Here is a 25,084-nt window from a genome sequence, read left to right on the forward strand (position 1 = left end):
TATGGAGGTAATCGAAATCTCAGCTAACGATTGCCTACCGAGCTCCTAAACAAAAGGGAATTCCATGTTCATGACCACATCATCCATGACTTTAGACTTCTCCAATACATATTTGGGCCGGTCCAATTTGGGTTGGGGCAAGTAGTATCAGATGCGAAAGATCCTCCAGCTCTAAACTCCTTAATCTCCATGCCCACCTTAGGAAACCCAAATCGATCAGTTTCACCTTCATGAAAGGTGGTCCTAAAGGCTTTCAGCTTGACCATGTTTCACTCTTTCAGGGCCTTTTGTCTTGTAGTTTTTTGTTCGGATTGGTCTTGGCTTTTATTTCATTTCTAGCTACGCACAAAGTTATTCCCCTTAGGGGCTAGATGACTTAGACTTTGGTTTGGACCATTCTGATTTCGTGATAGTGTGATCTACACAAATCGCACTTGTCCTTGATACACGTCACTAGGGTTTTGAATCCCTAAGTTTTGGTCTAGGCCTGCTGAAAAGGTTCCACTCAGTGGGCTCAAGGAATTGGTGGGCTTTGGAAAGGAGACCCTGAATGGCCTAGCCTCTTTTGAAGCATTCCTGCTGGGTTTCGTTTTCTGTGCAACTAGAACCCAAGGCCCAAAGGCGTTTGACTTCGACTCAGCTTTTTTTGGCAGCCTTGCTCTATATGGGCAACTTTTTTCTTTGTGTCCTACATAACTATAAGAAAAGTAAGGTAGCTAATACCCTTGTACTGCACAGGTTGGTCTATTCTGCCTACCTTGACAAGTTTAACTATTGGCTCGTCGAAGTTCACCTGGACACATATTCGTGCAAAGCGTTCTCTAGTCTCCGAAGCTATGTAGGTGTCAATTCTTAGGATTGGGCCTATAGCTCTTTCGATATCCCTTATCATAAAGACTTTATAGTACTCAATGGGAAGTTTTGGGAGGCGCACCCATACGACAACAACTGAGAGATTTGTTGTAGTTGGCCAAAAGTATTGGTCCCATCCTCTAATGGAGAGATAGTGACCACCAATTAACCATGGTCCACCCTTAAGCACTTTTGAATGGTCCTCCTTCAAAGATAACTTGATAAGAAAGAAGTCATGTCGTAAGTCAGTACAGTCCATTTTCCCTAATGGCTTCCACATGCTAACCAATCTTGAATGTAGGAATTAGTATCCCATAGTTTTTCCAAAAACTTTTACAATCAGAGCGTTGGCCTAAGAGGCTCTGATTTTGTTTTTCCTTTCCCCAGATAGTTTAATAGCAACTTGCCCTAGGGGTAAGCCCTTAAACTCATCATTAGAAATAGCTTCATATTCCATCACATTATTGAAGTCAAAAGCTCCGGGTAACTCCCCAACAGTTGTTTCTTTGTATGATATAATCCCACTCCCTAGAGCCATGAGAGTGGGATTGAATTGATTTGCCACGATGGCTTTCCTTGACCTTCTTAGTGCTCATTTGGAGCTCCTGGTCTTCCTCTCTGGACCTCATAAAGACTTACTCATCCTCTTTGAACTCTCAAGGCTACAAATGTCATTTTAACTACAAAAATCTACTTAAAAAAAATTAATACACCATTTTACAATTAGATATTCTATTCTTCCCTTCAATATATTAAAATAATATATATATATATATATATAACACATTAAAATGATTTTAAAAAACTCCTAATATATATATATATATACAAAATCTCCCACCACCCACAACTCACCCCACCACACTCCACCACCACGATCCAAAACCAACCACTGACCACTGTAACCACAAGCCAAAATCAACCCACTGGCTGTCGTAAACACAACAACCAAAACCAGCCCACAAGCACCTCAACCCACCAATATTAGCCCATTGCAAACAACCCAAAAAAAAAAAAAAAAAACCACAATCACCAAGAAAGAGAGAGAGAGAGAGAGAGAGAGAGAGAGAGAGAGAGATCAATGGTGGTGTGGGGGGAGGAGACTAGGCAAGATTAGCGACAACTGGGTGAGATACAGTTGAGCGAGATTGACTGCTGGCCAATGCCTGTGGTTGCGAGATCGAAGGCGAGATAAAGCCTCAATGGCTAGTCTTTTTCCATCAAGCATCACCATCGGAATGAAGCAGTGGAGCCCCGAAGGCGTGACCCGAATAGCAGTGTTTGAAGGCCCAAAAAGTTTGAGATTTTCAAGGATATTAACCTAGAAAATGCTCCACCAACCATCTTCAGCTTGGCTATGAAAGTAGATGTTTAAGTCATCAGACCAGGTGGTGGAGCAGTGAATGAGAGAAGAAGTGAGTCTGAGAGAGTGAAGCAATGGGTGAGAGGGGAGAGAAAAAAGTAGAAAAAAATATATATTAAAAGGTTTAGGGCCGTTTGGTAGAGCATTTTAGTAACGTATTTTCAATTTTTAAACAACATTACATGCATTTTCACACACTTTTTTACCCACATATATTTCAAAAAAATACAAACAATATTACTCAAACTACTTTACAAAACGGGCTCTTAGCATTTCTTTTTGTACATTTCTATCATTAGAATTGCACTATTCATCAATGCTAAAACTTTTAGCATTTAGAACATTTGAAGTGAGAGATTTTTTTATATTTATTGTGCCAGACACCAAAAATTTGGCATTGATTAGTACTTTATGCCAAATTTATGCTTTATACAATAAGTGTGATATATTAACTTTTAAAAGAAACCATTTTACTTTTTTTTTTTTTTTTTAGAGAAAAAAAATGTGGCTCATGTGTGTGGCATATTGTCACTTGGGCATTTTTAGTAAATATATGGGTACCACTAGCGCACAACAGAGTTTTGCCACTACTCAACCTCATTTTTACTAAATTAATTGATAATATTATTATTTATTATATTATAATGGAAACAATTACTTCTTATGTAACAACTTGTTCCTAAAAAAAAAAAACCCCTTATAAAACGAGTGTATTATAGTAAATTTTGACCAACTATTTTTCATCATATCATTGTTTTTTATTAACCAAACAAATAAAATTTATATATATTTTCCATCTTATGTACCAAACACCCATGTTGAAAATTTATTATTTTTCTTTTATTTTTTCAACATTTGTCATTCTTAAACTTTTTCATTCTTAGAGCATTCACATCAGCTCATCTAAAAAATTCTGTCTATTTTACACCAAAAACCTACTTTTTCTATTTTACACCATCACTTTTACAAAACACCCATATCAGTTCATCTATTCTATCACCTCTTTTATTTAAATAATCAATTTTCTCAATTATTTTATTATTTCTTCCAACTAACCCATTTTATCCATTTTTATACGCGCTCTCTCTCTCTCTACCATATTTTTTGATTTCTTGCTCTCTCTCTTCTATCTCTCCATACCCACTCTCTCCCTCTCGGTCTATCTCTCTATACTCATCTCTCTCCCTCTCGGTCACAAGCACCAATCCACATCATCTCGGTCACAAGCACCGATCCACGGCACCGATCCACAGCTCCGATCACAGTTCCGATCACAAGCATCGATCCCCAGCAGCACCGATCCACAGCTCCGATCCATAGCACCGATCCACAGCTCCGATCACAACTCCGATCACAAGCATCGATCCACAGTTGCACTGATCCACAGCTCCGATCCACAGCTGCACTGATCCACAGCTCCGATCACAAGCACCGATCCACAGCTCAGTTCTCCCTAGCTCCGATCCACAAGCACCGATCTCCCTAGCTCCGATCAGGCTCCGATCAGGCAAGACCCATACCCACGAGCTCCAATCAAGCGAGACCCACGAGCTCCGATCGTTCCGATAAGCACCGATCTGTCTCTTTTTTGTTTTTCCGTTTGGGTTTGTTTGTGTGTGGGTGTGTTTGTGTATCTCTATTTTTTTTTTTTTTTAGCAAGTGTATCTCTGTGTTGATTTTTCTGTGCAGGTGTATTTGTGTGTGGGTGTGTTGTGTACATCTGAGGAAAAGAAGATGAGGAGTTGAGGTCGTTGTGCACGGAGAAGAGAGAGAAAAATTGGTGCGAACGAAAATTAATAAAAAACTAAATACACATGCTACAGTGCCTGTGTAAATTTACACGGGTACTGTAGCTCGTTGAAAATTTTAGATGATTATACACGATTTTAAATGGACTGATGTAGTATGTTTTTTGGTTCAAAATATGTAAAAGTGACCAAAATATATATTTTACACATTTATATAAGAACTGATGTAAATGCTCTTAACTAAATAGACCTTTTTTATTAAAAGAAATAATTTGATAATTATAACGACAGAAACCTATCATCTATATTGAAACCTATCATCCATATTCCAAAAATGGTCAATTCGACTGCAAATAATCCCGAATTTGTGTGTAGCACTAGTATATTGATATGACACCACTTCTGTTTTTTTATTCCACCACTATTCTCTGCTCTCTGGAGTCAAAAAGCAAAAACACCACACCGGTCCACACGGTAAAAGGAGTGGCTCTCCAACACGCAGCAACTATAAATGATTAAATTCTCCTTTATGGGCCCAGGCATTATTACAGATGAAATGACTTAATTAGTGGACCGCGGACCTAAAAATATGTGGGTCAACAAACAAGCGAATCTTGGACTAAATGAAAAAAGGTTGATTTAAAAAAGAAAAAAAAAAAAAAGAGAAAGAAAGAAAGATAAGATTTATTTGTGGATTATTTTTTAAAAAATTTATAAAAAAATAACTTACTATTACAAGTTTTTATTTATTTATAAAAATAATATAATTTAAAAAAAAAATAATATATTAACAAAATATCTTGGGCCATCCAACCTTTTATTTATTAACTAAGGAGTACTTGTTCAGAGAAAAAGAAATTACTTTGCCTTTTTAATTGTTAGTCAACACGTTTGGAAATGAAAAAAAAATTTGGCCTAACTTGATTTATTGTATTTTCTATTTTTCTGAGTAAAGGAGATTACAAACTAGGGGCCCAAATTATCCCTACTTTGACAAAAACCCAATTTAGAGAAAGCAGAGATACCAGGTTGCCACGTTATGGCCAAAAAATCAGGCTCGGTTTAATACTAATATTTAAACATCGAAAAATGTTATTTAAACTTTAAACATTATAACACATATTTTCATACTTAGAAGCTGTTTGGTAGTGTAACTAGAACAACAGTTTTCAGTGTATAAATAACATTATACGTATTTTCACACATTTTTTCATCCATACGTATTTTTAAAATATACAAATAACGTTACTAGAGCAACATTACCAAACACCTCCTTATTTATTCACACGTACTTCTAAAAAACTTAAACAATGTTATTAGAAACCTCTTACCAAACGAGCTTAAGCTTGCCAAGGGACAAAACATGATACCCATACAAAACAGCAAAAATCTAGCTTCCTTTACAATTTTCATCCAAGGCATTAATGATATTTTGGGAGTCACAGGTACATACATACTTGGATGCCTCTTTTTCTTGCCAACAAAATGGTTTATGCTTCATCCCAATTTGCCAATCCTCTAACATGAGAGCCGGTCTAGATGTCAATTAAGGTCCTAAGTGAGTCTCCACACACAACAGTTAGGAAAACTACATTGTCCCTTACTGCAACATTTACATTAATCTTCAGCCAAACTTGAGTACGTAGGGGGTTGCCAAGGAACTATAGAGGGATTATGTTTTTTCTCTCATGCTCTAAGATTGGAGTTGTATTCCTTATTTACCTACTGGGCCAAGGATAGTGGATCAGTATCTTGACTGTCTTCCCCATTATGCTCCATTTCATTCATGCTACACCAAATTTGATCACAATAACATACTGGTCTAACAATGTGATGTTGTACACCTCTTTCCTTTTTATACTAGAGGCTTTACATGAATACAGAATTGTTCTTACCCAATCTTCAATTGGTTGTGACGACATACCAAAGATGTTTATTGTCCACACAGAGATTCTTCCAACAGTAATGGCAAATGGATCAAAAGGGAGAGAGTTGTTAGCAATTGCTTAGTATTACAGGATTAGGCCATGACTCCTATTTCTAAAATTCAAGTATCCCAATTGCTGTTCATCATTGCTTCAAATATTTGTAATCAGTTAAAAAACAATGGAACCAAAGGAAATAGAACAACTTCTCCAATTCCTACATATATATAGTAATGACACATGTCACATGTGCATCAAAGGTACCCTTACATAAAGATTAAAGATGGTACAAATAGTCTTCATCTCTCTCATCTTTTTGTTTTCTTATTTCCACCAAATCCTTTCTCAAATCTAGAAAATGTCAAGCTGTCCTCACACGAAGAGTAACTCCATGTTCAGATACAATAACCAACCCAAATGCAGTGAAGTGTTGGTATGCTGGATAGTGAGAAACAAAACTCGGATAAAATGAAGACATAAGATCACCTCCAGTTTTGTCATGGCAAAGAGTTGGCCAGCACAAACACAAGACCCTACTCCAAATAGCATGTAAGCCTGGGGAGTCTTGCAAGCATCGACAATTCCATGAGCAAATCTTTCCGCATTGAAAATGTGTGCATTAGGTCCCAGGGATTGGAATCTACATGTTTATACCTTTTGAGATCATAATGCCTTTGAATGTTATCTCTTCCAGGGCTACTCTGATCACAAAAGCCGCAGGTGGGTAAAGACGCAATGCCTCTTGGATCACTAGTGTCAACTGCCATCAAATTCAAGGTTAGTGAACCTATGTCAATATATGGGTGTGTCAAGTCTCATGTATGAATTTTCATCAGTGTTGAGTACATGGTTCAAAATTTGTGAAGCATTGCTGTTAATTTCTCCTTGTAATATTTGGTAATTGAAGTGTTAAGTTCTTTATGTATGAAATTAAATTAAAAAAAATATTTTGAACCTCGGAGGCATTATTTACAGGAATGCTGCAACGAATTTTTTTCCCCTTAATAAGCTAAAAGCTTCAATTATTTTTTTAAGTCCAACAATTCGCTAGGAAAAAAGGTAGACACCATATTATCAATTTAATTAGAATAAACTAATTAAATCTTGACTAGACTTTACATATATTGCTCTTGCATTTAATTTAATAATAATAATATAAGTAATTGCAAATTTTCAACTTATCTCTATTTTTAGCTTGTTTTTTCTATCATTCATGGATCCAACTGTACTATTCAATTAATTTTTACATCTATCTACAATACTTTTAATAAAAAGTTCTTAGTTTCAGCTAAATAAGTTGTTCTCAAACGGACACGAAAATATTTAAGTAGCCAATCCAAAATGATATCCAAATGAAATTTAAAACATTGCTTCTTATTAAATTTAAATCTATAATCTCACCTCATTGTAATGTCTAATAGTTTCCTCTCTTTTTTTCTCAGCGGAAAAAAAAAAGTTTCCTTTTTTAGAGATTATTTTTGCAAGTACAGGTGTAATTAATTTTCAACAATTTTTCCTTGTTGAAATTGATTTAAACGGTTCATTTTGTGTACCTTCTTAAGAATTATCTATAATAATAAAAATTCTTTATTGGCATTATTTGCACGCTCAATTAATTTTTTTGTCCATCTTTTCGACTTTTGATTCCTTTCCTAGTTATAAAACTAAATAAATAAATAAAAACGACTTTCTACTCTTTTAATTGATAAACGCAAAAGGCTTCAAAATGACTTGGTTTTGATCATTTTGTTTTGCTCAAAAATGGTGTTTAGTTATTTCACATGAAAAAAATGACAATCATATTAGATTTGTTTTCTTCCACATTAATGCTTCCTTTTTTTTTCAACTTCCCACATTAATTTACCTTTCTATTACTCAATGCTCAGCCTTCAACTCTCTCTCTCTCTCTCTCCTATTTTTTACTATTCATCAAAGTTTCAAAAAAAGACTACATTTCTGGTAAATGTGATAATTTAGCATATCAAAGAACATAAAGCACTTCATATACTCATAGTACATATCGTTGTTGGGAATTGGGAGTTCACATACCTTAATTCAAACCTAGATCCTTATCTCCCTCATCACTAAGGTGAACTTTGTTGAATAGTACCATTTTAGAATAATTTTAGGTGAATAGTTTATAGACGAAGTTAATTAATTAAGTAGATTGTTTTTGGAACTCAAGTTTGTTAGCCTCGAGTTTGGGCTGGAACTCATGTTTGACAAACTCGAGTTCCAAAAACAGTCTACTTAACTAATTAACTTAGTTCATGTGTTAGTTTCCTAAATTTTTTCTAAAAACATGTTATTCAGCAAATTTTACCTCTCATTACCAGTATTATTTGCACTCAGTTCAGCATGTTCCTCAAGTGAGACATTGGAAATTAACTCCCTAGCCTCATTTTCTTCATTGGCGACAGTTTTCTCTGAACTTTTAGATTTTTTTTTCTGTTCATCTAGTGCAATTGAGAAAAGGGGGAGGTGGAGTTAAACAAAAAGAAAACATGTGTGGTACAAAAGCATAGGAGTAAAAGGAACAAGTACAAAGCACTCTTATTGGCATAGTTTCTCTTTTCTTTTCTTTTTTCTTTTTCTTTTTCTTTTCACAAGTCACAAAAGTCGATAGTAGATTACTTAATTTATTTTTTATTTTGGTGATTGGTGAGTTTCACATGCACTTGGTGGGTTTTATACCCATGACCTTACCCATTCTTGTGGAAGTAACAAATAGGTTTTGAACCCACAGCCACATCCTTTGCCCATTCTTATGTAAGAAGAAAGTACGAATTGAGATAGAGCTCATTGGCATAGTTGAATCTTGCAATAAGTAAAGTACGACGGCAGGGGACAGGATCTAATCCAAAATTATGTACATAAAAACAAGCTCAACTTGGTAAGAACTAGAAGTATATGTAAATGGAACAAAAACTGGAAAGGTGACATAATTAGAGATACATGTAAACACAAAATAAAATGCACAGAGAAATGATATATATTATATAAATGCAAAAACCATATCATTATGGAATTCATAATGCAAAATAACATTCAAAGTAAACAATTGGTGTGTCATCCAGAACCTAGGAGTGAATTTGGCCTACCAGGCAAAAGGATAGCAAGTTACAACTTGTATCTTATCTTGTCCAATAAAATAGACAAGAAATGAGTATAGTCATCTTTAGTCTCACTATTAGTCTAAGATGAACTAATCTGATCAAGGCTGCAATTCCCCAGGAGTCTAGAAAGCTGATTATTTTCCTACTCTCTACATATTGCATGATCAAGTATTTTCTGAATGTCTACATTAATTAGCTCAACTAAGAGTTAGTTAACAAAAAGGGTTTGAAAATTCTAAAGTTAATTTTACTAACACTAATCAAAAAAATGTTTCTTTTTCATTCTTCTTTTTGTGGAAGGGGTCCAAGTTAGACCAACACATAATTAACACAACTGCCAATAATAATCTAGAAATTTTATACAGAAAGAGGCATTGCCCGGTTTAAGCAGAGTATCGTGGCAATTACAATCTCTTAAAATACGTCAACATGTATTATCAAAATTTAGAAGCTACAACATGATTACCTATTTCTCAGTGTAACATTGATGATAAAAGGGTTTCATGAATAACAAAAAGTAGATCAACATCATAAAGTACGTTGATTTTTTAACTGTTTACTTTGAGATTAACTTTATTTCATTACCTATATACTATACAAGTATGAAATAATGAAAAAACTGAACGAATCAAAAGTACATTTGCCAGGACGTATACGTAGCCATAAAATTTTGTTTGCAGGGGCCAAGGTAAAACTATCATATTGATTTGTAATTCAAGAAATACTCAAACCATGACATATAGATATACATACATGTCTTTATGCTTTAGTTTTTATTTATTTATTTATTAATTAATTAATTAATTTAAATCCAAAGTAAGTCATAACTCATATGTAATACTACAAGATTATTGTTATCAGTGTAATTTTTATTAACACTTAAAAATACTAACAAGCTAAACACTCGATTAAGTATCTTAAGGTCATTTTTATCCAGTGTTTCTCTAATTCTTATGAAAAATTATAAGTCCAATACATTCATAGAAATTAAATATAATAAAATCACTATAAGAAACCATAAAATAAATAGAATTTAATTTCAACTAGATTAGACAACTATAGTCAAAAATAAATTCTTAAATCATAAGATATATAAATGAAAATTAAACTAAAATAGCATTGAAAAAGAAGAAGAAAAAGAAAAAAAAAAAGAATTTTGTACCATAGAATGTACTATGAAAGAGAAGGAATGTCACAAGAATTGAGAATTGAGATAGAAAAAAACATAAAAAAAAATGTAGTGTTTGTCACACAAAATCTGTTACACACATTTTTTGAATTAAAATACAAAGTTGAAGAACATAATTTTATTTTTGAAATTGTGTATTCAACCTACGATTTCAATTTAAAAAATAAGTTTGTAATAATGTGTGTATAACAGGATGTGTGTAATAATTTTTATTAAAGGTTCATGTTAATGCGGGCCGATAGGGCAATTGTTAATGTGGAGGGCTAAAAGTAGGTCAGGCTTATTTCAGGTACAAACTTGCTATTTTTACTCACACAATTAATTTTTAAGAGTTGGGATGCTCAATCAACCTCAAATACCCTTAACAAGAAGAAAAGATTGGAGTTGGATGTGTTTGAATTTATTATAAGTGCAAGTCAGTGATCTTTTATAAGAGATACCCTTGAAAAGCTTATATTGAGGTCCTCAGGTTCAGTCCGAGATAGCAATTACAAATGGTTTGTAAGTCTTAAAAAGTCCATCCCTTCCTCCAGGGGCTTCTTAGCTTTATATATTCAGCTAAGATGTATCTGAGCCATACGTTTGGGAGGTCAGGGTTAGATATCTTTGATACTTGTCCTATTAAGACCTTACTAGAAGGCTTTCATACTGGGGTATGAGCTGGGTTGACACTATTCATAGGTCATTTCCTCATTAATACGGCCAGCTAAGTGGGTGCAGAGTATTGGATGCGGAGGTGATGGATGCTTTATCCATCCTCATTCCTTTCTTCTCATCTTGGCAACAAATCTTTCTCTTCACCCTTGGTTTGTGCTCGACAACCCTTAGTCTTGGTTCTCAGTCTCCTGAGGGAATGTTGGTATCCTCGGCGTCCTCGAGTGGATAGTAAGGGAGAAATGGTTTGGTCAGTATGAGAGTGATTTCTAGTGAAAGGAGGATTCCAAAGGTTTCCCTTGGTTCATATATTTGCTTGGAATGCATGAACCAATGGAAAACTCAGTTCCCCCCATGTGCATGACACCTCCCCACAATTTTTTCTCAATTGTCATTTTCAACTAAAGCTGTTGCAGTACACTAAGCAGCCCACCCATTCCTTTCACTTTCCAAGAAGGAATCTTTCATTTATAGCTAAATCCAAATGCTCCTTTTGAGTTATAATTGCCTAAATAAGCTAAACCTTTGTCCAATGCACCTTTTCAGGTTCTAGAGGACATGGTTTTACCTAGTAGACCTGGGACGTCCTTGCCCGGGGTACCAGACCATGTCCACTATAAAAGGAACACTAAAGCATAGCAGCAGGGGGAGGAGAAAAATGGGGATTTAAAGGGATAGTTCAGAGGTTCAATAGATATATTCTTAGAGCTTTAATAGCCCAGCAAGGAAGAGAAAGAAAGAAACAAAATTGGAGAGCCAAGGTGAAGGAATTTGTCCCATATCCTTGAGATCATTCAAAATATCACTTAACCTCTAAAGAAACATATGCCAAAATATGCACACATCAGATATCACTCTTTCTCACAAAAATCTTTCTCACCTAACTATCTTGGAAGGCAATGCTCAAGTAAAGCCACTTAGACTTGAGTTCCAAATCTCACAAGTCTTGTGCAAAAGCACTAAGTCTGTGAGAATTGGGGCTAGGATCCTCGTGGCTGAATCATTCTCAAGAAATTCATTTATATATATATGTATGTATATGTATTAAAATATATATATCCTAATCTAAGAAACTAACAATTATTTGAAGATATATGTATTGTATAGTGCGTTTTTATGTAGGACCTATAGAGGTAAGGGAAATGACAAAACTCCATTGCACAATAAGCACGGAAAAAGATCGTATAGTTTAGAGAACCAGCATTTTAGGTTCTTATAGGCTTAGTATATCCGGGGTACCATGATAGTACGCTCGGGGTACCAAGTGAAGGAACTCTTTTAAATGTTTACACAATAAAAGATAAGTTTTAAATATTCTATTTCAATCTTTTTCCCATTATGAATATTATGAATGATTAGTTTACTTATTTCGTAAGAGTAAAGGATCATTTTACGACACTAAAGCACTTGGAGTGTAATGGTATTTTATTACTTAGGAGTAATCGCATTTTCGTCTTGATGAGCTTTATGTGACTTGCGCATAACTTGGTTTGTAATCAGCCCCATTTAGCTGCGGTGAACCAAGCTAGTCCACCAAAACAACAAGTAAAGGGTCAAGGATCCTTGTTTCTACTTAGGCCTGTGTGCTAAGAAAAAAGCACCCACACACGCCCTTAATTCATCTATTTGCATTCTTAGATTCTCGTCCTCCCACAGTTAATAAACCAAATTAGGAAAATATTAACATCATTTTCATGGAAAAATATAAAATGTTGTTAAAAAAATTAATTGCTTTATCATTTTCTAAATAAAATATTTTTAAAAATAATTCTTAAACCAATACCCTTAGAATATTGGTTAACATTTTACTTTATTAAAAAATAAAATATGAAGTAGAACTAAGAAGTGCCGTAGAACTATAGAGGGGCATATAACAAGTGGGAGGGTGGACTTTGGCCAAAAAATGAACTTTCTCTTGGGAGTTATCTATTCTATAATGCCATTACACAACTTTGTGGGGGTGGGAGGGGTGGGAGAATCTTTGCTCAATCTTTTTTTTTTTTTTAGAACAGTCTTTGCTCAATCTTTGCTCTTGTGGGGGCCGGGTCTTAAATAAATTGAAGTGGACTATACTTTTACCGACTGATAGAAGGTTTTTAAAAATATTCGGGGGGCCATGGCCTCCTTACACATAACGTGGCATTTGAACCTTATAAAAAATATCCAATAGCATATCATGTAGCAAAGTCCTCTGTCCTCCGATCTCTTTCTTGAGCATTCTTAATGGCCTACAACGAAATCACCAAATCCATTAGCTTTTAACACGAAAAAACTAAGCCTTATCTGCACAATTCATACAAATTATTTGACATAGTGCAGAGAAAAAATAACCACATCTTCAAGCAACTTTTGCTCGGCCTCATTTTTGAAAGTAAAATAAATCTAAAAAATATTAATTGATATTAATAATAAAGTAAATAAAAATTATATGTTAATATAATTTTTATACATAATATAAATGTAAATTAATTAATTTGTTTTTTACCTATAATTCAATTTAGACTCATTTTGTTGAGGGGGGGGGGCAGGGGGGGGTTGGAATTGAGCCCTCTCGCCCCCCTGGCTCCGCCACTCGAGGTTGAGTGGGTGATAAGTGGAAGTTAAGAAGTTTCCTTGCTGTTTGGGGATCAAATCTCATGAAGATTTTTTCTCTATCCCATTGGAGGGACTTCTAGCAACTAAAAGGTCTCACATGGAAGCTCATGCATTTATTTGTTTTTGACCGTGTAAATTACATATGGTCATAGATTATCATTCCAAAAATATGCCCCTAAAATTTGGTGATGATTGGTTGTATAAATTGAGAGGAATCGCAAATCCTAGTTTACTACGTGTCAAAATTTTTTTGATGAGTTAAGTTAGAACTACAATATTTTCACTACAAATTCTAGTGACAAAGTGGGAAAAAAAATTAATGTTAGTGGTAAACCCAAATGAAAACCAGTTAAAAATTTACATCTAAGTTTTATTGTGAAACTGTTATGAAAACATTGTGGACGTAACATTATTCTTTTTTGAACTATGCTAGTCATTTCCAAAATATGTTAACATGCCAAAAATCTACTCTTCACAAGCTTTCCGACGTATTAAATGCATGGTTTTCGATTAAAAAATTTCTTAGTGACAGGCAATTGAAAATTATATCACAATTTGGTCTTAAAAATCAGAGAACTAGGATTTCTGGAAGATAGGGATGATAAATAGTATGTTAAAATAAAATCCCACACACGAAATTGGAGAGTATAGTGCACCGTACGTCGCCAAAAATGGCGTGTCATACCGGTATCTATGTCCGATGTGTGTCGGACACCGTACGTCGCCAAAAATGGCGTGTCGGTGCAACCTGGACACAGAATAAAATGCAAAGAGAGATGATATATATTATATAAATGCAAAAACCATATCATTATGGAATTCGTAACACAAAATAACATTCAAAGTAAACAAATGATGTGTCATGTGTCATCCTGAACCTGTAAGCAAATATGGCCTACCAGGCAAAAGGATTGCAAATTACAACTTGTATCTTATCTCTTGTCCAATAAAACAAACAAGAAAGGAGTACAGTAATCTTAGTCTCACTATTAGTATAAAATGAACTAATTTGATCAATGGAGGCTCCAATTCCCCAGTAGTCTAGAAAAGCTGATTATTTTCCTACTCTCTACATATTGCATGATTAAGTATTTTCTGAATGCCTACATTAATTAGCTCAACTAAGAGTCATTTAACAAAAAGGTTTTGAAAATTCTAAAGTTAGTTTTCCTAAAACTTACAAAAAAAATGTATCTTTTCCACTCTTCTTTTTATGGAAGGGGTCCAAGTAAGACCAACACATAATTAACACAACTACCAATAACAATCTAGAAATTTTATAACGAAAGAGACATTGTCCTGTTTAAGCTGAGTATCGCAGCAATTAGTCTCTTGGAATATGTCACTATGTACGATCAAAATTTAGAAGCTACAACATGATTACCTATTTCTCAGTATAACATTCATGATAAAAGGATTTCATGAATAACAAAAAGTAGATCCATATCATAAAGAATGTTGATTTTTAACTGTTTACTTTGAGATGAAGTTTATTTCATTCCCTATATATACTATACAAGTATAAAAGAATGAAAGAACTGAACAGATCATGAGTGCATTTGAGCCAGAGCCTTATAACAAAAATATCAAATAGCTGAAAAGCATTGCTTTAGAGAGCTTACTGAACGTAGCAGAGTCCTCCAGTCTCTTTCTCAAACATTCTTAATGGCCTACAACAAAATCACCATATCCATTAACTTTTAACACGCAAAACCAAGCCTTATCTGCACTATTCATACAAATTATTTGACATAGTAGAGAGGGAAAAAATAAAATAAAATAACCACCTCGTCAAGCAACTTTTGCTTGGCCTCTACTTCTGAAGAATCTCTACAAGAATAAACACCATATAAACAAAATTTCATACACCCCCAAAATAAATAATGAATATATAAATACATATCAAAGCAATAAATTTATCAAACAAAACCTTCCCACTATACGACCCACACAGCAACGGCGTTTTGATACACTCTGCTCCTTAGCACAACCTACATCCACATCAACCCAATGCCTAAATTCTAGATTAACCAAAACCCAGAAGCAAAAAAATAAAAATAAAAAAACTTTGCCCAAAATTCAGCTTTGTCCAATAACCTACAATTTATTCATTTCAGTCTTATTAGTTTTACTTTTATTCAATGTGTTCATTTGGTTAGGTGTTTTGGGAGATTAAAAGAGTGTTTTTAAAACCCAAAACTCTGTTTTGTAATCACAACTCCTCATAGTTTTTTTACAAACGCACCCGTAATCTTTTACTAGAAGTTAGAACTGAAATGAATAAATCAAAATTCAAAAGTTATAAACACTAGAACCTTGGGCAAAATCAGAGAGTGCAATTTGTAATTTAGCAAAACATATATAAAAAAAAGTACATTGATTCAACAAATCAGAGCTAAAAATGGACTATTTAGTTTGTATATTCCAACACAAATTTGACAACTTGTAAACAATGTTACTATTTTTTCTGTGAAAGAAACACAAACCACGACAGAGATTATGGTAAGCCTGACGATCGGCGCGTTTTGTCAAAATTTGGCAGAGGACTTGTACACGAACTATGAAGACAAGAAGAAAAAGAAAAAGGGAAAGGAAATACCATTTGGCAGGGGACTTGTACTTTCCGTAACGGCGCTTCCATTCGATCTGCTCTTTACAACGTAGACACACACCCGTAATCTCGGAATACGGCCTAAACTTTCCGCCAACTTCCTGTCATAAATATGAATTAGTTTTCCTTAGAAAAATGTTTTCCAGAGAAAGAGAAATCGACTGTTTGTTGTAGGCGTTGGGTATCCAGGCGAATTTGTTTTGGTGCTTTGGGGGACCCTGCCTGCTGCTCTTCTTCTTTTTTTTTTTTTTTTTTTTTTTTTTTTTTTTTTTTTTTTTTTTCTGAAAGAGCTTCTGTTCTGGTCTTCTGGGTTTTGGTTTTAGAGTCCGTAAAACGACGTGACGTTTAGTCATTTACTATAGCTGCCAGTTTTTTTTTTTAAGTCGACTTTTTTTCTTTGTAACCAAAAAAAAAAAAAAAAATTTATAATTATTTTACATCTTATGTACTAAATACGTATCATGAAAAACTAAAATATTTTATATTCCCTCACTTTTAGTTTTATGTATCTTCTTAACATTTTTTTATCCTTTCACTTTTTATATTCTCAACTAAATAAAATCTATTTTTTTTTTTAATAATAATAGATCGATAATTACAACGAGATAAATTTTGAATTCTAACAAGTTAAAAATACTATAAAAAAATTACCAATTAATTTATAAGACTATGAGAAATAGTGTAGCAAATTATTGATATGTTGGCAGCAACACCACTTTGTAACTACAAAACTATTTCTTAACCAAAATTCAAAAACCAAAAAAGGGTCTCTCCCTACAGTTTTGTTTTTTTTGTTTTGTTTTTTTTTTTCATTTTTATTCTCAGTAAAAATGAGATTACAGAATGTCATTTGGTGCAATAGGCAATAGTTATGTAATATAAGTTTTAAGATTAAAACTTGAAAGTTCACTTTGAATCAAAAACTTTATTAAATTTTTATTTTTATTTTTTTTACCTTAAACCTTTACTTTTCACACTAAAATGGTAATTGCATAATGCCAACTATTGAACCATCCAAATCCCAAAATGCTTAGGGGCCCAAACCATTTCTACTTGGGCAAAAGACTCATTTGGATATAGAAGGGATGGGAATGGGACACAACGCAGTCCAAGAAGTCACATTATGGGCCAAAAAAATTATCTTGCCAAGGGACAAAACCTGAAACCCATACAAAACAAGAAGAGTCCAACAAAGATCTAGCTTTTAAAGAAAAATGGATGCTTCTTGCCACCAACAAAATAGCATGTGCTTCATCCCTGTTTGCCAATCCTCTAACATGAGAGATGGTCCAATATTGGCAAATGGGCGTTTGAAAATGAGATGCTCTAGGGTCTTTAGTTCTATCTTGTATTGTGGACAGATGTCATCATCTACTCAAAACTTGGTAGAAGAGAAGATATCTCATGTGTCAGGTGCATACAAAACTTTTGTCCCAGTAGACAGGGTGGCTTTAGAAGAGAGAGTTGCTAGAAATTGCTTAATATTACAAGATTAGACCATGACTCCTATTTCTAAGATTCAAGCATCCCAATTACTGTTCATTATTGCTTCAAATATTTACGATCAATAAAAAACAATGTAACCAAAGGAACTATAACAACTTCTCCAATTCCTACATACTACATAGTAATGACACGAGATGCGTGCATCAAATGTGCCCTTACATCAAGATAATACAAATAGTCTACATCTCTCTCATCTTTTTATCTTCTTACTACCACCAAAGCCTTTCTCAAAGCCAGGAAATGTTAAGCAGTCCTCACACGGAGAGTAACTCCATGTTCAGGTACAATAACCAACCTTAATGTAGGGGAGTGTTGCTATGCTGGTGATAGTGAGAAGCAAAACTTGGATAGAATGAGAGATAAAATCACCTTCAGTTCTGTCATGGCAAAGTGTTGGCCAGCATAGAAACAAGACCCTACTCCAAATGACAAATAAGCCTGTGGCGTCTTGCAAGCCCCAACAATTCCATGAGCAAATCTTTTCGGATTGAATTTGGGTGCATCAGGTCCCCACAAATCATAGTGCTGTTGCAATATTGGGATTGGAATCCGCATGTTTATCCATTTTGAGATCATAACGTCTTTGAATGTTATGTCTTCCAAGGCCGCTCTGACCACAAAAGCCACAGGTGGGAAAAGATGCAATGTCTTTTGGATCACCATTATCAACTGCCATCAAATACAAGGTTAGCGAACCTATGTTAATGTATGGGTGTGTCAACTCTCATGAATGAAATTTCATCAATGTCAAGTACATGGTTTAAAATTTGTGAAGTATTGCCGTCAACATCTCCTTGTAATATTTGGTAATTGATGTGTTAAGTTCATTATGTGTGAAATTAAATGAAAAAAATGTTTTGAACCTCAATGGCATTATTATAGGAAGAATATTCAATCTTGTTACTAACCGGCCACTAGAAGTCACTTTTCAATTGATACCTCAATGGGGCATGAAAATTCATTCTTGAAGGTTTTTTTTAGGCACCACCTTAAATTCTAAGGAAATCTTGCATTTATATCAACAGAAGCATCATAAATAATACTTCTACATGCATTTTTTTTTTTTCTCTTGTTTGCTAGGATATACTAAATTGTCATGCATCTATATGTAGTGGGAGTTTTTTTCATAGATGATAATTTGATAAAATCCAATAGAGACATAGCAGTATAAAATTCTACAACAACCACCACCAAGCCTAAATCCCAGCCAAGCCATAGTCTGAAGGGATTTGTTAAATGGGAAGTTATAAATAACGGTATGCCTAATTAATATAAAGCTTAATATGTTGAAGCACAGAAATAAGTTCTAAACTTACTCTTTGTTAATATTCCTGAAATCCACATATTAGGTGATGAAATAATTATCATTTGTGAGTCAAGGATTTTATTCTTGATGTTTGTATTCCCATAATTTTAAGTAGGGTAGACTTTATTTATTTTTTTAATGTAAATAGACTAGACTTAGTAAAACCGTTTTACTAAGTCTAGAGCTTATTAGTAACACTATCATGAGAAAGTATAAACTTCTTGCTTAAGGAGAGCTTTCAATAACATCGAGATCAATTTCTTTATTCAAGTTGTGGCCTAGTGCCTTTTTCAGTATATGATTGTGATTTCACTCATAGGTGAATATGAATGAAGGAAATGTTTTCTCTTGCTCAGACACCTACCGTGCTATCAAATGCACATGTAGAGAGACATGCCATGCATTATCATATATGAAAACTGAAAACCTATGACAAGATCATACATCTGCTGTATAATGTCAATGAAAAACCATCCAGTTACTAGGTACTTGTTGCATATTTTGGTAACCAATTTTAATCTTCGGGTCAATTCTGGGAGCTGCATAGTGTTTTAGAATTAAACGATGATTAAATTCTCATCCTGATTCCAAGAGATAAAATGAATGAACTTCTATTTCTGCAATTTATGCATCCCAATTCCTTTTCATTCTTGCTTCAAGTTCTCAATTGCTACATAGTAATGACATACGAAGTGTGCATCCAAGGTAACATTTACATTGCTTTTAATACATACAGATGGTTCTCTAATATTTTCTTTTTACCTCCAAAGCCTTTCTGAAAGCTGAGAAATGTCAAGTTGTCCTCAAACACAGAGTAACTTCTGCAATTCATGCATCCCAACTCCTCTTCATCATTGCTTTAGTTCTCTGATTGCTCCATAGTAAAGACGTGTGAATTGTGCATCCAAGTTGGCCTTTACAATGTTTTTAAGATGGTTCACTAACTTTACTAATCCTCCCCACTCTAATTTCCACCAAAGCCTTTCTCAAAGCTGGAAAATGTCAAGCTGTCCTCAGAACAGTAACTCTGTGTTCAGAATCAAGTACAACAACTAACCAAAATCAGGGACTGGCGGTATGCTTGCAAGAATGAGAGGCAAAACTTGGATAGAATGGAGATAAAACACCTTTGGTTCTGTCATAGCAAAGTATTGACCAATACACATGCCAGAACCTTCTCCAAATGGCATATAAGCCTGTTGAGTCTTGCAAGCTCCAACAATCCCATGAACAAATCTTTCTAAATTGAACTTGTGAGCATCAGGACCACACAGATCACGTTAGTTTTGTAATATAGGGATAGAAATCTGCATGTTTATATCTTTTGAGAACTTAGTGACTTTGAATGTTAGATCTTCCAAAGCCTGTCTTGTCACAAAACTATAGGTGCAAAGAGGCAATATCTCTAGGATGACCATTGTCAATTGCCATCAAATATGTCTACCATGTATACAATGTCGTCAATGTTGAGTACATCGTATCAAAATTTGTGAATCATTGATGTTAGCTTGTCTCTGTAAAATCTGTTGGCTTTCCAAAGGCAACATAGGATACTATAAAAGCTGTAAGGAAAACACTTTCAAAGAAGATGAGAGAATGAAGACTAAATTAAATACAAAATGCAAACAACTTTCATTTGAAGACAAATGAAGAGCAAGGTTGCCGCCAGCTACCTTTTACACGAGAATAGAGAAATATCACTTCCAACTCATACCTTCGCACCACCTCGCTACTCCCTTTATGTTATTACCTAACGAGTGACACACAATTTGTCCCTATTCTTGTAACTGTTCCAGTTTACTACGTAGAGAATTCTAGAACATAGAAGATCTAAAGACAAACTGTTATGGAAGACCAGAGGCAGAGGCACCTTTTGGTTTACCAATATCAACAATTTCATGTAATTGATGTGTTAAGTTCTCTATTTGTGAAATCAAATGAAGATGAGATTGAATCCTGATATGAAGTATTTCACAAAGAATATTCAATCATGTTACTAGAAGTCACTTTTCCTAGAAGATGTTAGATGATACCCTCAATGGGCATAAGAATTTTCTGGCAAAGACTTAAATTCATGAGGAAATCCCTCTGTTGGACATTTGCTTCCAATCCCATAGATGTAGCAGCCTGTCTGCCCTTTTTTAAAATGCTTATCTCAAAGAGTTCACAAAGCAAAGATCAATTCAACAATAATCTTTCAACTTTGATGCATATTCCAAACAAAAGCATCACACCAGATATGTTTACCAAAATAGAAGCTAAAAAATCCAGATAAGCAAATCAGATTTTAAATAGTCCCAGTTCCCAAACTCATCAGGACCACAATCACTTCTAATTCTACAAGTCTCTTAAAAATAAAGTTAACAGATTAAGTGCATTCATCAGTGTTCAGATAAATAAAAATAAATAAATTTAAAAACAAGACCCTTGGAATAGATCCCTTCAACACCAGACAAGACCTTATGAAACAAACCCTTCAACTTTTCTTGTAAGCATCTTCAACATTCCTTTTGTCTGCAGCAACCATCATCAATTCATCAATATTTCCCCAGCAATATTTCATCAATCTGAGGACATAAAAACAAAAATATACACATGTTATGAACCTCTTGAACATAGAATAATAAAAGAACTCGCAATTTCAGTTCCATTAAACAATGGAAAATTCAAATGATTATATATTGATTATACTTGAACAGGACTTGTTCTATAGGCTCATGCCTCACCACGATTACATATTGATACAAAGAATATTTTTAATTATTGTATCAGTTTAATGCAGTTCCATTGAACTATTTTTCAACCGTCACAAAATATAACACACTGTTATCAAGCAACCCAACCACTAAAAGGTGCTCTATACGACAAGAGTTACAACATAAATAGTCAACGATTACTTTTGATCAAGCTCATAAACAGTGGCCAGACCAAAGTCTCCAATCTTAAGAGCTTCGTTATAATCAATTAAAGATAAAACACAAGATATCTTGGTGCAAGACACTAGGACTATGGCAGTGCTCACAGTATACCTTCACATGATGCAACATGATCCTGTCAAAGGTTACATTAAGCTTACTTATCCCCCAAAAAAATAATTTAATTAAGTCATGCTTAATGATGGTAAAATGAGCTCTCCTGCTTACTGGTATATACATCTGCATATTGATTAATGTGATAGGCAAAACTAGATTCCTAACCCATTTCAACACCAATAATCTAATTCATTGACGCCCTAATCCAACAGCTAATGATTTCATATATCCCAAAAACATTATTCTTATCAAACACCGAGGTTGAGACATTGTTGCTGTAGACAATATATAAATTATCTAAAATCAATAACAGAGTGTAACAAGTAAGTGAATCAACCTATGGTTTCAAAGCTGAAAATTTCTCTACACAAAGTGTCTACGACACCCAATTCATTACACCCAAAATTCAGCTCAGTATTATATGAAAAATCATGTATACATCAATACAAAGAGGTGGATGTCAAATAATTTATCAACCAAATAACTATAAAAACATACTATATAACATTAAAAGAATATCATCCACAAATGAATATCGAAATACAATACTTGGTTTAGAATTATTTTCCCCGCACAAGGCTGAAATCCAAACTCAGGCAGTGACACTTTACTATGTGAGAAGAATTAAACAGGAACTTAATGTCTTTATACTTAGAATTCATAGGATTGGTGGAATCCGAGCCCCATGCTTAGTGGACATCACTTGAAAATACAACACAAGAATGAGAACTACCCTCTTGGGAATCCATTAGATCAAACAAAAAACAAAAAACGCCACTATCTGCAACACCATGCAATCCTTTTCTACCCATGAATCCGAACAAAGTTATTCTGCTCATGTTTTTCTTTCCATCCAAACAAACACTGTGCAACCCATGAATCCTTTTCTACTTGTAATAACCATCTGGCTTTGTTGAATAAAATCAAAACTCAGCCTAACAGTGTAGTTTTCTTTCTCTTTTCTTCTTTTGAGAAAAAAGATTGTAATTCTCATTGATAAAACTTTGCTAAATCAGCACCACCTACTTAAGGTTCTATTACATTGATAAAAAATTTTAGTACCAAACACTTTGCCACAACTCTCTTATGTGACTAGTTGAGACTTGAGAGTGGTGGAAAAAAAAAGGGTTTATATAAAAATGATAAGTAGCTAATTATAGTCTGCCACATAACATAGTTGGGGCAAAGTGTGTGGGGTACGTTGTGGCCCTAGAATTGTTATTACATTATATATTCATTTGCCAAGCCAAACAATTGATACCTTCAAACTCAGCCTAATGGTGTAGTTGACTGGTATAAAATTAGTCTTATGGCTAAATATTTTTCTCAAGAGTATGTCAACCATAATAAAGAGATATTTCTACTGTTGAACAAGTGATTTCCCCACTATAGTTAGCCTAGGGTTACTTTGCCAATGAATATCGTGTGTTACAGTTTTATGCGTATTAATCAAATCAGTTGTGCTCTCCTTTTAAAATAACTACCAGTGACTTCTTTGGTTCACTGCTGGGAGCTAGCTAGCCTTTAAAAATTACAGAAGTTATTACAAAGATAACAGAAAATTAGCATTTAATTGCAAAAAGATAATAGAGAACTGTATTTCTCTTATAATCTTATTAACAGTTTTGTCTCAATCGGCATCAGAGATCATTTTAAGGGATATGCCACTTCAATATTGGAACATTTGGCTCATTGTAAGATAAATTAGAGGAAAATCGTATATGAAATGAGGACTATTATTAACATACCAAATAATGAAGAGAGCGAAGATAGTGGTGCTGACAACATGGGATTTTTCATGGTAAAATTAGGGCTGTTAATATTCCAAATAAAATTAGGACTATTGATAAAATTATGTCTTCATCTAACCACATAAAACAACTCCCACAAAATGGCATTCCAAGGAACTCATGTTCTCAAACCAAATTCCTGCATTAGTTCAAGGATTGTTTCCCATCTGCTTTATCAAAGCAGTTACAATTATGGGTATTTTTCGTATAGACTTAAAACTGAAAATTTGGAGAGAGAATGACTTACCAATAAAAAAGAGAGGTGTCCCCAAAGATGAAAAGCAGCAGACCGATAGATGTTAGTACTCTAGAACTCCCTTACCCTTGTCTTTATGAATGGTCGGATCAACAGGTTCAGATTGAGGGTCCTCACTGGAGCTACTAGATTTTTTGGGTCTTACCTCATGTTCATTAGAGAACAAGGCCATGCATTGTCTTATTGTTTCCTGAAACTCTACCTCATCATGTTTGTAAAGAAGATGGAAGCCACACTTTTGCACCAAGCCAGGGCAATCTGTCGCAACTGAAGCCTCAATCCAGCTGCATTGATTCACCAAGTCTTTAAATGAACCACGTGGAATATAGGACAGCCAAATAAATCCACCTTGCTGTAACAACTTGAGATCTTTTTCAGTTATGTGATGGACATGGAGAGGTTCCACACATTCAATATTGGTTTCCAAATGACAAATAAGATTGTAAGAAGTTTCTGAATTCTGAATGTCAAGGATGGCAGTTGGGTTTGCTTCAACTGCAACAGAAGCACATAGAACAAGTCCCATCCAAGTATTGTCATTGAACACATTCGGAGGTAAAGGGATTGTCACTGTAGGCTCATCACTCCGGTGGCTAAACCACTCTGGAATTTCACATAAAGGAAAACAAGAATTATAGACACGGCATTGATCAAAGTCCTGTAAATGAACATAAACAATTGTGTCTAATGAGTGAAAGTGAGAGAAAAAGGGTGATGGAATAGTATGTTTGTAGCAAAGCAAATACTATTAGTTTATGAATTACCAGCAAGTCACTTTTGCCGAGTTTAGTCTTAGTTTCATTGGTCTTTGAGTGATCAATAAATATTGGAACTAATTGAACTTCATAGTTGCTAGTGGAAAAGTTTTTTTTTTTATCAACACCACCTTGTTCATTTCTTTTCTTTTCATAATCCTCTGTATATCTACGAACAATCTCCTGCTGCTCTAAAATCAAGTCGTTGCAGTGTCTTAGTTCTTGCTCGAATTGTACCTGATCATGCTGGTACAAAAGATGTAATGCACATTTCTGAACTATCACGCCTGGCCAATCACTTACAAATGAAGCCTCAATGTGGTTGCAGTATTGCAACAAATTTTTAAATAACTCAACTGGTACGTAGGATATCCAAATGAATTCAC

The 25,084-nt window shown here is 34.3% G+C and overlaps 1 long non-coding RNA gene across 1 annotated transcript; it reads right to left on the minus strand.

The window, feature by feature from the left end:
* Nucleotides 1-21,131: 21,131 nt before the first annotated feature.
* LOC126723301 (uncharacterized) lies at nt 21,132-24,593 on the minus strand. The gene is made up of 2 exons (XR_007654226.1): nt 23,935-24,593; nt 21,132-21,432 (listed from the first exon to the last, which is right to left on the minus strand). It is a non-coding gene; the product is annotated as an uncharacterized LOC126723301 (long non-coding RNA).
* Nucleotides 24,594-25,084: the final 491 nt, after the last annotated feature.

The sequence above is a fragment of the Quercus robur genome, chromosome 4 (genome assembly GCF_932294415.1).
Source record: "Quercus robur chromosome 4, dhQueRobu3.1, whole genome shotgun sequence".
In the NCBI taxonomy this organism is placed as follows: Eukaryota; Viridiplantae; Streptophyta; class Magnoliopsida; order Fagales; family Fagaceae; genus Quercus; species Quercus robur.